The sequence below is a fragment of the Paramormyrops kingsleyae genome, chromosome 24 (genome assembly GCF_048594095.1).
Source record: "Paramormyrops kingsleyae isolate MSU_618 chromosome 24, PKINGS_0.4, whole genome shotgun sequence".
NCBI classification, from domain to species: domain Eukaryota; kingdom Metazoa; phylum Chordata; class Actinopteri; order Osteoglossiformes; family Mormyridae; genus Paramormyrops; species Paramormyrops kingsleyae.
The window spans coordinates 3,384,709-3,399,691 of record NC_132820.1 but is presented as its reverse complement, the minus strand read 5'-3'; the positions used below and the strand labels follow the sequence as shown (position 1 = coordinate 3,399,691).

General features: G+C 45.9%; 1 protein-coding gene across 4 annotated transcripts in view; it reads left to right on the top strand.

Moving 5' to 3' along the window:
• LOC111850329 (bifunctional heparan sulfate N-deacetylase/N-sulfotransferase 1-like) overlaps window positions 1-14,983 on the top strand; it is a 48,984-nt gene that overhangs the window by 1,173 nt on the left and 32,828 nt on the right. The window contains exon 1 of one of the 4 annotated variants that reach the window (XM_072706814.1): window positions 13,755-14,220. The exons of the other annotated variants lie outside the window; for them this stretch is intronic. The gene's annotated coding sequence lies outside the window, so the exon portion shown is untranslated. Of the gene's footprint in view, window positions 1-13,754; window positions 14,221-14,983 lie in introns of those variants that run through there. 4 annotated transcript variants of the gene reach the window in all.

Genomic DNA, 14,983 nt, shown 5'->3' with positions numbered 1-14,983 from the left:
GGATTTATTCAGTGAATCATTGTTTTTTGTTTGTTTTAAGTGAAAAATGCAACAAAAATATATATGGCGATAAATCTAGCCTAACAATAAAACGTTACCTAAAATTACATAATTATGGTTCCTAAACAATTAAATGAATGATTATTTAATGAGATATGTACTGATAAGTACATATCTCATTGATAAGAATTGTTTTTTTAAATCACACTTTCGGTATTTGGACCAGCAACAATCATTCTATAGGGTAAACAACCATAACCGCTGCTAAATGCGACTTCCAGATTACTTCATAAGGTAACTTCATGCCTAATCAACATCATACTAAAGAGGCGTTTTGTATATGTGAGTATCTGCCGGGCTTTGTCTGCAGATTTTCTTAGCGGTCGAGCACACAAATAGTGCATCTGATTCCATCCATCCATCCATCAGTCTCACCTCTGTGTTTCACTGTTGAGTGTCTTTACATGCGCACGTAAAATGAATCGGGGGGGGGGGACTGGATCCACACCCACAGCCCGGAGCGATAGCTCAGTAACATTAAAGCCTTTTACAAGACACTGAAAGAGACTTGTCAAGATGCATTATTCTCTCACATTCAATCTTGCATGTTTTTTTGGCTAAGCGCCACGTAGTTTTCATTCAAACTAGTATGTTGTCATTGTGTATACAACGTGAAGGCAGTAACTTTTTAAAGAGATAACATGTTATAAATGTGTCAAGTTTGCAAAATACACATTTAAACATTGGAACAATGTTTTTTTGGTTTTTTTTTTGCCACATTGTAAAGCTGTTTTATCCTGGCGTGAAGCAGGTCATTTTTATAGGGTTAGAGGGGTAGAGACCAAGGATTTTTAACCATGGAACAACTACTGTGTCTTTAACAGGGAGATGACAACATGTGTGGTATAACCTATAGACGTTTTCAGAGAGGGTTTCAGCCGAAACACGATAAAATAGCCACTCCGCTGACTTACAGCCTCCCCTCACTGTCTGTTTGCCCCGGAAGTTCAGCGTTTGATCACTTTGGACTCTAGGGGCCTTGGGCTCTGCAGGATTTATTCCAGCTGGCATCTTAATTAATTTGCTTTGAAGCATCTGAAATCATTATCATACTCAGATTAGATCAAATTGAAGCCATCACTTAAAGTTGCCAATTTAATTTACTGGTTAAATTAAACACTTAAGTTTTAGAAATGCATGTAATGGAATGCGAGTTAAAGAGCTTTCAAAAATGTAGGCTTATATAAATTGTTACCTCAATGAATAATAAATCATAATAAAGTGTGTTCAGTTAATTGTTCAATTAAACACTGGTAAATAAATCATTCGTGGATTTGAGAAATGGCCGCGAGTTAATTCTGATGCAGATTCGTCAGGATTTTGCTTTCATTCAGAATCTGTGATATTGATAGCAATATAAGAGCATGTAATAACAGAGAAACAATTTTCATTGGGGCATATTTTATTGAGATGTTATGCAATCGCCCTTGGCTATTCACAAAGCCACAATACATTTTGAGGGAAAGGAGGGTTAGTTTAACCCAAAGATGTACAGCCAAACTGTGGAAGTAAGCGAAGGAACTGGATTTCAATTGTTGGCAACCAGCCTTGATTACCATAGCGGGAATCAGCTGACTGTGTTGCTAACTGTGTTTGAACTTGCATAGACAATACTTACCACAGTGTAGCGATGGTGAACTCAGAATTGCTTTATTTAAGCATGTGTTTTTCATAATGTATAGTAGATTACATCACGGTGAAAGATTTACAGATAGATGATTCTCTTTGTTGTTAAATCTGTCGTCTTGGCCAGAGGAACACATTTCATAGAGCAAATCCTGTTGTGACACTCGCGTCATTTCAGCAGCTTGTGGCTGAATGAGAGATACGGGTGTGTATGTGAACTGACTAGTCTGAACAGAACACCTGATATCGAGAGACCCCATTGTTGTTAGTCAAAATGTTGTTGCAGATCTATTATAGAATTTCCATTATGTGACATGGAATCTCAACATATCAAAATGAAATTGCTGTTACTTGCAGTTCATTTCCAGTGCATGAAAATTCAAATAGTGATATTTTATTCACAATTATAAAGATTTTTTTTTAAAATGATATCTGTGAAAGTTAAATTGTGATGTGTCAGTTGTGAGAGTCTGGTAGTTTTTAAAGTGAGGCAGCATTTTTGGCATGTTTTGGGAATTATCATTTATCATTATGTGTTATGGCAGTGATTACTCATTCTTGACAGTATTTTGCCCTGTCGCAGGTCAAATGCAGTCGTACTCCTTTAAATATCCGAAATGTAATACACTTTTGTATTTTAGTGTTTATTTAATACAAATTTAGAATCACCCTGCTGTGTTTTTTTGTGTGCAGTGAAAAAGATTAGAGACTCTAACACTGAAAAGTCTATAAAGAACATCAAAAAAATCAATTATACAAAAGACTGCACAAAAATATAAGGGATAAAAAACATCATTACGGTAGATTATTTGGTATTTTGGATAAGCGGCGTGCTCTCGTCACTAGTGAAAATCACACTGTCAGTCAGTGCATTATCTGTACTTTGTTAATGGTTTACCGTCGTGCTCAATAGACCAGGAGCCGTGTTCTCCTCTCATCTCAAGAACATTTTTTATATTAAGACAGGTACATATTATTCAGGAGTTTGCTGCATAAAGACGCCTAAGAGTTGCATAATGATATAGTAAGTACTCTAGCTCTTACTCTGTGAGTAAACTCGAGATTTAACTGGAGTTGCTTGCTAAAATGACCAGCTTCAGGGGGTCAGTAGGAGTACCTTTTATTACCGGCACTGTGTGGTATTATTTTTTCGTCTGTCTAGCTGATCAATGCAGCTGAATGGAGAATCGCTCCCCCCCCCCCCCAACCTGAATGTCCTTCCTTCTGTTTTCACTGCTTAGCTGATTGCATAACGACCTGCTTACGTAATACTCCAGTGGGTCTGAGATGGGCGTCGCAGGCTGTTACCGGCAGAGCTTAGGTGTCCGGCCGTTTACGCTAGTAAGCGCTCGCCACGTGCTGCTTAATTCACGGCTGGGGCTTGGCGGAACTTGGGGGCGGCAATCTTCCACGTGCGTGAGGTCTCGTGTGTTACGCGGATCGGGGCCTGTCCACCGCGTGGGGTCGAACCTCGTTCTCAGGAGGGGACTGAACCCAGACCGTGTCCCGGTCCCAGGCCCCCCCGCCCTTTTCGCTGCTCTGACAGCCTCCCGCCCATCGCAGCCTCATGGATGTATCCAGGGGTGGATTAACTTATCTTACTAACTTCATGATTTATCTAACCATTCCCATTTTCCTGAGGCCAGGCGGAGTCCTGATCTTTGCTGGGGGACCCTAGGCTACAGCTTAGGATATCTTATGCATTAATTCACCCCTGGATGTATCTCTGAAATGAAATGCGGCATAGTGACCCGTTCCGCAGTTCAAATGCCATCTCGGATTCACATATTCCGGCGTTTTCCCCGTAAGCCTTGTAACGTTGTGAATCCTGCTGTAGTTTTTAACTTTCCTGGTGCAATAATAGGCTCCGTTTTCTGATTGTTGACAACAGGGATCAGATTTATCATTTTCTCAAATGGAGTAGTATAGTATAATTCTGTTGCTTAGTAACATAGTACTTGACAAAGAATGTCAACCCTTTTTTTTGGCCGGTTCTGCATCCTCTGAACAAAGGAGCTCCTCCTGCCTTTGATTGCAGACGTGTCCCGTGTTCCTGTCAGGGCTCACTGGCAGCAAAGTCTGACGGTGACAAACCTGAGCGGACGGACAGGTCTACCGTCTCTCGCTCCCGCGGCTCAGTACTCAGAACTAGGCTCTGAGTTTCTGTTCCTGCCCGTGAAGTGAACCTGCCTTGGGGCCAGAGGGCGGCACCACGAGTGAAAAGTTTGCCGACGGGGTCTGTCGTGAGGCACAGAGTCTACGAAAGGATGCTGGAGCATGTTTCCGATGCTTTGCTGCTGACTTTGGCATGAGTTGAAGCGGAGAAGATGGGCAACTATTAGATTAGATTCAACTTTATTGACATTGCTCAAAGTCTAAGTACTCGGATAATAACAGGAGATCACGCCCACCCTGGCGAACTTTCGATGACTTCCTTTCTGATTTCTCTTCATCTTAATGGCATGCGGTGTTTCCTTACCTCAGGCTAAGTGTCAGAAACCAAGATCTACTGGATCAAAAACTGGCTTGATAAACCTGTAATAGAAAGTAACTATTGAAATAGCAATCTCATCCGAATGACAGAGCCAAATGTGACTGCTGTGAAGCCAGTGAAGGTGCCGTCCTCTGCATTTTTTATGTCTCATGTCCAGTGCTATGTGTCACTGCTTTAGCAAAGGCTACATAGCCGTAGGTGTACCTAGATTTATGGAAGATTTCTCTTGTTTTTCTAAGTGAAGTTTGAAAACCATGTTTTTGCCTCCCCACTGATGCCGCAACATCTCAGAGAAGCACGGCCCAAACTGAAGGTCTACACCTGTCCTCCTCTGCTGGGGCACTTCCAGTGAGCTGTGATCTCTCGTCAGGACGGCCTCGCACACGTGTACGATTTGGTCACCGCCAAGTCGCACGCCGGCAACACGGCAGCACGTTCCACTGCCATTTTTGCCTGTCATCTCTGGAGATGTACCTGGTTCAGTTCCCACCAGCTTGCTAGGAGCCGTCTGTGTCCCCGGTATCGGTCGTTTTTTCTGTTAATTCTGAGAGGATCGGGGCCTTGACGTTCTGGAAGAGGGGAATAGAGTATTAAGCGGGAGTGTACCTTTAAAGGAGAGTGTACCTTTAAAGGGGAGTGTACCTTTAAAGGGGAGTGTACCTTTAAAGGAGAATATATCTTTCAGCTCCATTAAAAGTCTTCAGCTCCACCCCAGACAACACCCCTATTAGATACATCAGTGTTTCCCAGTCCGATCCTCGGGGACTGACAGCCAGTCCGCGTTTTTGCTCCCTCCCAGCACCCAGAATGTGCGTTGTATGTGGGTACCTGAGGACTCTATTGGGGAAACTCTGAGATAGATAGTTAGGTAGATCTCAGAGGACATTTCAGGCATTACAGCATCAATATGAAAGAGAAACAATATAAATGGATACAATAGTAAATTATAAATGAATAATGACAGTGACAATAATAAACAAACAAACAGATAAGTGACTATATATCTACAAGTAACAAGAGAAAAGTACTATCTGCAAAAACAGTGTGTGTAAGACAGACAGTTATGATCTGGTGAAGGAGGGTTAGGGGAGCGACTGACTGCAGAGTCTGATAGCAGCTGGCAGGAAAGACCACAGGTTGTGCTCATGAGAACAGGGGCACTTCTGTGAGTCTGTCACTGAATGTACTCTTTTGTCTGCTCAGGGCCTTGTGCAGTGGGTGTGTGATTTGTCGTCCATGGTGTTACGTAATCTGTTGATTCTCCGGTACAACTGCTAATATGGTGCCATCGTGACATCACAGCGGGTTTCTGCTGCACCGGGAATCTCTTACTCTCCAGCTAGTTGGCAGTTCATATGAATATATATGCATTAGTGAGTCGCTCATTTTGTTTTTACGTCCTAATTCGTTGGGAAAACCTGCTGAAAATAGCAGGACGCAATTTGATCGTTAGCACACAGATTATATTGCCTGCGTAAGTATTTTCTATTGCAAGCTATATTTACTGCCAGCGGGCTGAAATTAAAGCAAAGCGATGCTGTGTGACTCAGTTTGATGTCAAGTCAATGCCTTCACCTGCTGTTTGGAACATTGTTAGGGATTATCTGCCGTTCCAAGGATGTCTTGCGTGAGATCAGGCTTCATGTGGGAAGTGAGACCATCTTCCCCGTGGGCCATTCTTCAGGAGTTCTTCATTAATGAAATGCAAAGCTGCCACGCCTCTCTGCTGCAACGTGGCGGCTCGCTTCGATTCGGCGGTATCCCCTTCGGTCTCACACATGAACCCACGGCGCCCATCAAACCAGACGGGAGTCTGTCTTCTTGCGCAATCACTTTTGGCCCTGAAATGGTTTTATGATCTGCGCACGAGCTGAAGCAGCTGTTCCTGCCTTGTAATCTTTAAACGTAACATGTTTTACGAGTACGGTTTAAGCTTTCAAATGCAGCTTAACCTTTGTCTTTTCGGAAAGGTAGATTATTAAGTTCCTCGTCTGTAGCATGCTGGGTCAATTTACTGCCGATTAAATATTAAATTGAATCTGAGATCAGTGTGTAATCCCTTTCAAATCTCGTTTTTAACTTTTTTTATTTCACGCTCAGTTCACTTAATACTGAGTTCTACGCTCTTGACTTTACTCTCCATAATACTCTGCTGGATTAAGAGCATGGGCTGACTTTATCGCTGCTGCACCATTAAAGAATCAGCCGCACGTTGAACATAAGGTATGTGAGTCTGGGTTGCTGTATTGTTCCCGTTGCCGGTTCTTCCTGCCTCGCCAGGGTGATGTTTGCTGCCAGGACTTGTGGAACAGGCCTTAGCGATATCTTTGTTTCGCTGCCCCGAGCTTGGATTGATTTACACGATATCGGCACTCCTGTTTCCCACCGTGAGCCCCCCCCACCTCCAGCTCACATTCCGGTACACAACGAGGAGAGTGCAATTAGTATGTGGGGGCAGTGGGCCAGAATAAGGGACTGTACTGGAATCTGAGTTGGGGGGGGGGGGGCTCTTATCTTCACCATTTAGCTCCCCTGTTATCCCATCTGCATGTCATTGCGCTGACTGGCAGCAGGTGGCCCGGTGAGTGAGACCTACACCGCGCATCTCCATCATACTCCATGATGTATCTCAGCGTCTCCTCTCTCCACGCCAGCGGATGGTGCAGTGACCAGTGTTCCCTTTTTTTTTTTTATTTTAACGAGGTTCCTCGTTTAGTATTCAGCGCGGTGCCGTCGTTAGCGCTTACCGCGGCCGAGCAGGGGCACGGCGAGCCACGTTCACCCCACCGCCTGCCTTCGGGCATGTGACGTGCGGCGGTCACGCCTGCACTTCCTTAAAAATGGTGCCTTTTAAATGTCGGCGACCCGTGAAAGTCGAGGTGAAGCCGACTAGGAATCAGATAGTAAGGAGCCTATTTCTAAAGTGATGTCAAAAAAGTGAAAAAACAACTTGTATGTATATATAACTATTAATCTACAAGCCTGTGCTGGAGATGTAGTCATGGAAAATATATCTGTTACAATTTCAGTTATAGTCGATCTAACAATGTTGGCTTATATGGGGATGATTCCATGATTTTTTTAAGGTGGGGCCATAATTTATACAGTGGGGGCCATCCTTATTATTAGAGAATGGCATGCTTTAAAGTGGTGAGTGACAGAGGAGAGGGCCCTCTGGGAGCCAATCAGCTTTTAGCAGGGCTCCCTGTGGCCACCCCCTTGTATATACCTCTGGGCTTATATATGATAATCCCTTATCTACTGATAAATCATATATTGACAAATCTATTGGTGCATTTAGCTCACTGGCACCTCTTGCACAAAATGCACAAAAGATCTGTGGAACTTGTCATGAAATCTGCAGTGAAATCTGCAGTGCATCTCTGACGCGCCTATCCCTCATGCATCGGCCCGCCGCTCGTGTCGTGGCATCCGCCATCCTTCCTGTTTTATATATTCCCCTCCCCTGCCCGACCAAGCAGAGTTTTCCCGCAGCAGTTAGAATTAATTAGGCAGAGGCTCGCTGGCTAATCTCTGCCGGGCGGCACTTTTGGCCGGCGAGCGTCTCCGCGCCCTGACAGATGGACAGAGACGAGAGGAAGCGCCGATCTGAGCCGAGTGGGACGTCGGCCTAGCGATCAGCCTTTAACCCGTAAGTGGTGGGGAGGCGCTGAGGATTCTGGGGTGGGTAGGGAACGCGATGGCACCACCCCTGAGCTGGCTGGCCGTACGACACGGTGACAGCTGGCGGGAGAGCTCCGACGGCGCCAGCAAACCCCGATCCCCTCCCCCGACATCACAGCCTGGCTTTAGCAGCCAGCCGGACGCAGAAAGGGTAGCTTTCTACAGGTACATCCAAGAATTCATCTTCAGACGGAGGTTTGATTTTTATGCCAGCCGATCCCAGCGGCTGGGATTTGCCTTTGTGATTGCCGTAAAAGCCCCGAGAACGACCTCCCGCCGGGCATCGGCTAACCTGTGTGACGTGGCGCTGCCTGGCCCGCTGCCCCTTTGGAGTTCGCTCCTCTGGGCGTGGGCACCATCGCCTCCTTCCTTCCCCATCTGACGACTGAAAGTGGGCTGCACTTAACAGGGCCAGAAGGCCGTGATGCCCCCCCCCCCCCCCCCTGCCAAGGAGACCGCAAGCTGCTGTTTTCAGAAGAAGGTCAGAGTTGGGGTCTTTGCTGACGGGGTGCAGGAGCAGGGATGTTAAAATGAGTCACTGGTGATCGGGGTTGCTTTCTGCAAAGTTCCCTATCTGGCTCCATCTTTGAAGGGGGGGGGGGTCGCAGACGTTTAATCCGTTTTCCGGGGAGCACCCGGTCGACAGAAATCCTGCCAGAGGTGAGTTATGCGTGTAATTCTGGAAAAACACGCCGCACGCTAAAAACACGCCGCAGGTTTGTTTCACTTTCCCTTTTGTTTTTCTTTAAAATCACCTTTATGTATGAAACTGAAAAGGGGGGAAAAAAACCCCTCTGGCCTCCTCACTCCAGCTAGTGCTGTCTCTCCTAGGATGGCTGGGATCATCACGGACCATCTTCCCCGGAACATCTCTGAAGGTGCTTTTGTAGGCTGTCAGCCGTGTCTAGCTGCCAGCTCGGCATGACCCTGTCTAAATAAAGAAATCTGTGTACCTTTCTGTTTTTCCCGACTCCTGGCTGCGTCGTTACCCAGTCAGGGTCATTATCCGCACAGGCCTCATCGGTGCACACGCCGACTCTTTCTGGTACCTGTAGTCTGGAAGAAGTGCACTGCATTTTAAACACGCCTTTATCTGTCATAGATATTCACTGTATTTATTTTCCTTTTTTCTTTATTGCATTATCTTAGCTGCTTTCAGTAATGCATGTGGTTTGTTTCTTTTTTTGTTGCTCTTTCGTTCGTCCTCTTTATGACTGAAATAGAGAGAGGAATGGCAGCAGGATAGTTTTGTTTTACTGTCTTCCCCTGAGGGGTAGACAACACCCCCAGCCTGTCCCCAGTAATTATTTATTGACACTAGGTGTGTTCATTATACCACCGTAAATTATAATGGAGTACAGTACAGTACAGTCTATAAAAGTAATATATAGATAAATGTATAGCTTCAGGTTGAATGGGGGAATCTCATAAATCGGTCGTAAGTTTTTCTGCATGCTTGCGGTTTTTAGAACGATGCAGAGTTTTGTTTCTTTTGGAGACAAGCTCTGTGCTCAGGAACGTGATGGCATGTCGGATCTTTGATCTTCAGGCAGTATGAGGTCTCGGGCTATGCAGTTGCCATGGGTACCTTAATTGTACAGTGAGCCCGAGGGCTTTCTTGCCGCCCCCGTGAGAATTCCCACCCATCTTCGGTTAGACAAGGGGGCTGCTGGTGATTCAGGAGTCCCTCCTGAGGGGCGGGGGCTGTGAGACAGAGCAGGACGGGGTGCCAGTGATAGACAGCCATGCATGGCAGACACGATTTACCTGAACTTTTGGAGTGTGGGAGGCAGCAGAGTACTGGAAGAGAGGAGGGAGGGGGTGAAATGCTCGTTTCACAAATGGCGCTTTTCCACTGGCATACAGGAACTGAGCTGTACCCTTAGGAAAGCCCAGTTATAGCGCGGTTCCGGCTCGTTTGGCGTTTCCACTGCAGAAGGGTCGCCTCGATAAAGGTGTTGCCGGGTTTGGGGAGCGACAGTGACATAAAACCGAAGAGGCGCTAATTTACTCTTCCCACGGTGTACGTCTTGGTTAACTATGTGCTAATTTCCGTTAGCACGTCTGTGAAAATCGCAGTCTCATTTTAGCAACAAATGCTAGCGGAATTAGCATTCGCTTGCGTAAATTTGCATCACAAATACATTCTATTCAGCTGTTCCATAGTACCTTCTTAAGTGGGTGCTTGGAAACTTTCGAGTTCCTAGTTATTAGGAATGCATCAATACATCACGACGTGCCATAATGTTAATAATGAATAATATATAGATTAGGCCCTTTTTCCTTCAGATAATCCATGCATATAGGCACAGATCACCAGTGCATTTTGACCAATCAGGTGGTGGTGACACAACCAGCTCGGTTTGGTCACGCATTTGGCCCTGCTAGTAAGCAGGGTGGTGTCAGCGCAGGTACGGCTCGGGTACGACAATGGGAAACTGCTGGTTCACGGTGTGGCTGGGTTCTTGGTGGCAGTGGAAAAGCGCCAACGGGCTGGGGTCCGATTCTAACCTATGACTCTGGGGTGTGAGGCGACCCTCACCCACCCTTTTGCCCATCATACTATTTAGGTACCTGTACAACCTGCTGAAGACCCCACGTTTAATCACCTTCTCATCCTTACAGCGGTGCCTGTTTGTGCTGCAGTTCTGTCGTCTCTCTTTGTTTCTTTCTCTAGTGGCACGGTTGTGTTTTTATCATTATCGGTGTTATTACGAAATAATTATAACAATAGATTATTAAGTGTCACGGGTGTTTTTTTCACGCTCCCCCTATGAATCCAATGGGGTCGGTTTGCCGCGACCGGCATGCTAATCAGCTAATACTCTTTTAGCAGTTTAAACGTGACCCTCCGTTGCTGCCGGTAACGGGACTTGCGGGGGCCGTGCGGAGCGGAGCATTCGGCCGGTTAATGGAGCGGGGATTACGCTTCGGCAAAGGGGCGCTTTCGGCTGGAATCCCAAATCCCTGTTCCGCTCCCTGGCCTGACAGTCAGCCGGGGGAGTAAAACGGCTTCTTTGAAAGTGCTGTTCTGAAGTTCGTTATTGTTCTGGCTCGAACTGGTTCCCCTTTGCTTTGAAAAGAGGCCGACTTTCGTTTTGATGGCTTTGTGTGCCCGCGCGTGCGTACGGACGCCCGCCGCCAAGACGACTGCGCCTTTGGCTCCCACCACCCTGCCTCAGCATTTTTGTGGCTAGAAAACACGAACCCTACATTTTCAGCATTTTTTTTTTTTTCTCCCAAATTTCTTTCACATTGCTTAAACTCTGTGCCACAGAAATTCCCTCTTTTACTAATTTTTTTTTTTTCCTTTGCCCTTTTCTGGAATGAAAGCAGAAAGACAGGCTGGGGAGGGTTTAAAGACACTCTCGCCCCCGCTGTGCTTCTTCATTTAGGGGAGAGCTTGTGTCGTGGTGTCTAATTGACACAGGATGGATTGAAGCAGTGATGGAGCTTCCCACATGCCTTTCAATCAGCTGCAGTGAGAATCTGTGAACTTAATCACCCTGTGACACTGCCTCCCCCACCCCCTCTTAGACGCAAGACAGATTTCTTTCCTTCGGTGCCATAATGCCTTTGGCAGCAGAAATCGCAGTGAGGACGAAGCAACTGCAAGTCGCTGACGGGCACAGTGCAGTGCCCAGGGTGGTCTGCACCCACAGCTGGCGTCGGGGACTCCCACACCAGTCAGCCAGGTTTGCATAACTGCCATCCACTTCTCATCACCCGATGAGCCACTCAAAAGGAATCTGATTGGTTTGAGCAGCATCCAATAGTCATGGTCGGTACGTCTGTACTCAAATGAGCTCAGTCATGATTTTGAAATGTTACACCAGCACGTGTGAGTATTTTTTATTATTATTTTTTTTTATCGGAGCAAATCAAGAGTTAGGAAATTACATTTTCCTGATAATATCAAAAATCAAATTTCCTGCATATATTTTCCTAAGCTAGAGATTGACCACTGGAGAGATGGCAATCTGGCACAACATGGCCGCCCCTGCAAAGGTCGTTATTTCTGCGCGCTGTTCACAGAGACCGCGAGCAAACTGTGCTCCTGTGAATCCCTGCCGATGGGGGATGCTCTCGCCCCTTTGTGTCCCCCGTCAGCCGATCCCCTGCCGTACCCAGCTTCCCCACCTGTAAAAATACAGCTGTCAGTGCCTTTCCGCTTTCTCATACCGACTCACATGTTTATTCGCGAAATGAAGCTCCTCTGGATGAGGTGTGACCTCAGGAACGTCGGGCACCTCGGCTACCAGCATCAAGTTTTCTTTTTATTCCCGAACTTGACATGAAATGATGTTTCACACGTCACTGAGACGAGAGGCAGTCTGCACTCCACTTGGTGTCTTGCAGCCGGTAAAGGGTGGGGAGGGTCACTTATGAACTTGCTTTGTTTGATATAACCAAGGCACATCTGCACTACGTACCCGTCCATTCATCCATCCGTCTAGTCATCCATCCATCCATACATTCAGTCATCCATCCATCCATCATTCAGTCATCTATCCATCCATCCCATCATTCAGTCATCTATCCATCCATCCATCCATACATTCAGTCATCCATCCATACATTCAGTCATTCATCCATCCAACCATTCAGTCATCTATCCATCCAACCATTCAGTCATCTATCCATCCATCCAAACATTCAGTCATCTATCCATCCATCCATCCATCCAATCATCCAACCATTCAGTCACCTATCCATCCATCCATCATTCAGTCATCCATCCATCCACCCACCTATCAGTCTTCCTTAACCGGGCCTGACCCCTATCCTAGTAAACACCCCCTGGATGACCTGCCAGACAATGAACCCCATTGTGTAATCTAATTATTAATTTAAATCAAGGCGTGTAATGTTTTTGCCCATTTAATGAATTAATTAATCACTGGTTCTATCAAAGAGTCTCTGATATTCACTTTAGGAATATTCAGGTAAAAGGAACTTAAGCTTCTGTGAGAAAATGTTCTTCAGAAGACCTGCTGAAGGTCAGAGAGATCTTCATCCATCCCTCCTCTTTGTACTCAGTAGGCTCTCAGGTGAGGGTGGCTGTAGACACCAGCCTCCACACCCCCAGTTGCCGCTTTCTACTGTACGATGCTCATATGTCATTTTTGGTCCATGTGCCAAAAATCTACAAAGAATCCTGTGACTAATGTTCTTCATGTGTCAGTTGATTTTTTTTTTTTATATATCAGGGAAACGATTGGGTTTTGGGTAATGATGAAATCCTGAATGTGTTAATCATCGAAAATGACATGTTAATAACGCTAAAATACTGCTGCCAGAGATAAACGTCATTGTAATAAGGTGGTGGGCTTTGCTGTGATTTAACCGCAGTTTGGTTAACAGGCTAGTCGTGAATTGGGTTTAATCGGGTCTTTGGTGAGTTTGATACTCCCTGCTGTGTTTTTTATGGACGTGCGCGATTGAGGAGGTGAAGTCCCTCCTCGGGAAATGCAGAGGCTTCTCTGAGGGAGCCGGTGACATTTCAGCAAATGTTTACGGTGGCCAGCTGTGACCGGATGTCCGAGCGGCCGAGGTGCAGGGGGGCAGGAGCGGGAGGGGGGCCTGTCATTGAGCAGATGTGGATTAGGAAGCGTCGGGTCACATCCACGGTAAACCCCCCTACAGCCACCCAGCGGTGGAGGCTCCCCAAGCAGGATGTCGAGATGGCACAAGGCCGAGATGATAAGGGCCGGATATCGCGACTTCCATGATACTCGCTTAAGTAACTTCAGTGCTCATCTCACCCCGAGGCGCCGTTCTCGAATCTGGCTGACTGCAGATTTGCAGTTCGAAATCCCCCCGGGGGTAGCCGAAATGGGAAGGAACACACAAAAAAACCTCAGGAAACGAGCGATAACACCAAGCCAGACAGCCCAGTGGGCTGAAGGATCCTCCCTCCAGTGACGGGAAGGATGACAGCTCGTTTGTTTGTTTGTTACCGTGTGTGTGTTTGTGTTCTTTATAGAATAAGGATCAGGAGAGATTTTAGACTGGGAGGACATAACAAAAAACGTATCAGCTGGTAAAATCACTGGCTGTCCGTGTGACATTTAGGAGGTGATGCATTCAGTCGGCAGCATGTTATCATCATCATCACCATCATCACAGCAAAAGCTGGCTGGCTGCTGACGAAGTTCGACAAAGTTAAACATTTTGAATCTGTTATGCATACGAATTCCCGACGTACTCGGTGAGTCTGAGAGCATCCTCTTTGGTGCCAGGACTGTGCGGAGTTTAAAATTGAGGACAGCGCACAGAAGTTCACGTAACAGGCGAGGATCACAGGAACGTGCCGACAGCTTGTGTCTGGACTAGACGTCCAGCCAAAAAGGGACGTAAGTGGAAAAAAAAAATTGGCGAGATGAGGTCGAGCTGAACTGAAAAAAGCGTGTGTGCATGCATGCGTGCGTGTGTGTGGTCGGGTGATTTTATCAACAGCTATTTCAGCACATAGTCATAACTTGGCTGGATTTGCAGTTCATGGGGAATTTACCCGAAACTGCAGACTTATATAAAAACAAAGTCAAAGAACGCATCAAAACATTGCACGGTGCCTCTGCTGTTACTTCCAAATACACAGATAGCCTATAGCCTACAGAACATCACGTGAGTTCCATATAATATGTGCCTTGCAGAATTTCTAGTTACAGACGATATGAAAAACAGCGTTTAACATGTCGATTGCGGTTCCAAACGACGTCACTGGCGTTTTGTTCAGTGCGCGTAAATTTAATTACTACATTTTAATGTCCGATATTTATTTAATTTGGCTCTGCTGATTTAAAAAAGCAGCCTAAATTGCTATCCGTTCATCTGCCCATCCATCCATCTTCCACACCGCTTATCTATAGTGCAGGGTCACGGAGAATAAATGTAGCCTAGTCAGAAAAATTATTTCACATTAACTTGAAAATTTAACTCGATCGTATAGTTTATTGCTATAGCGTTATGACTGTAGCATGTAATATTTAAGTATTCATTGAAATACATCTGTCACGTGGTATATTTTTGCAGAAATGACAGGGGGCAGCTGAATTTCACCTGTGGTTTCAGATAAATTTTTTTCCCCGCAGAATTTGGGTCAGAAAACTTTGCGAT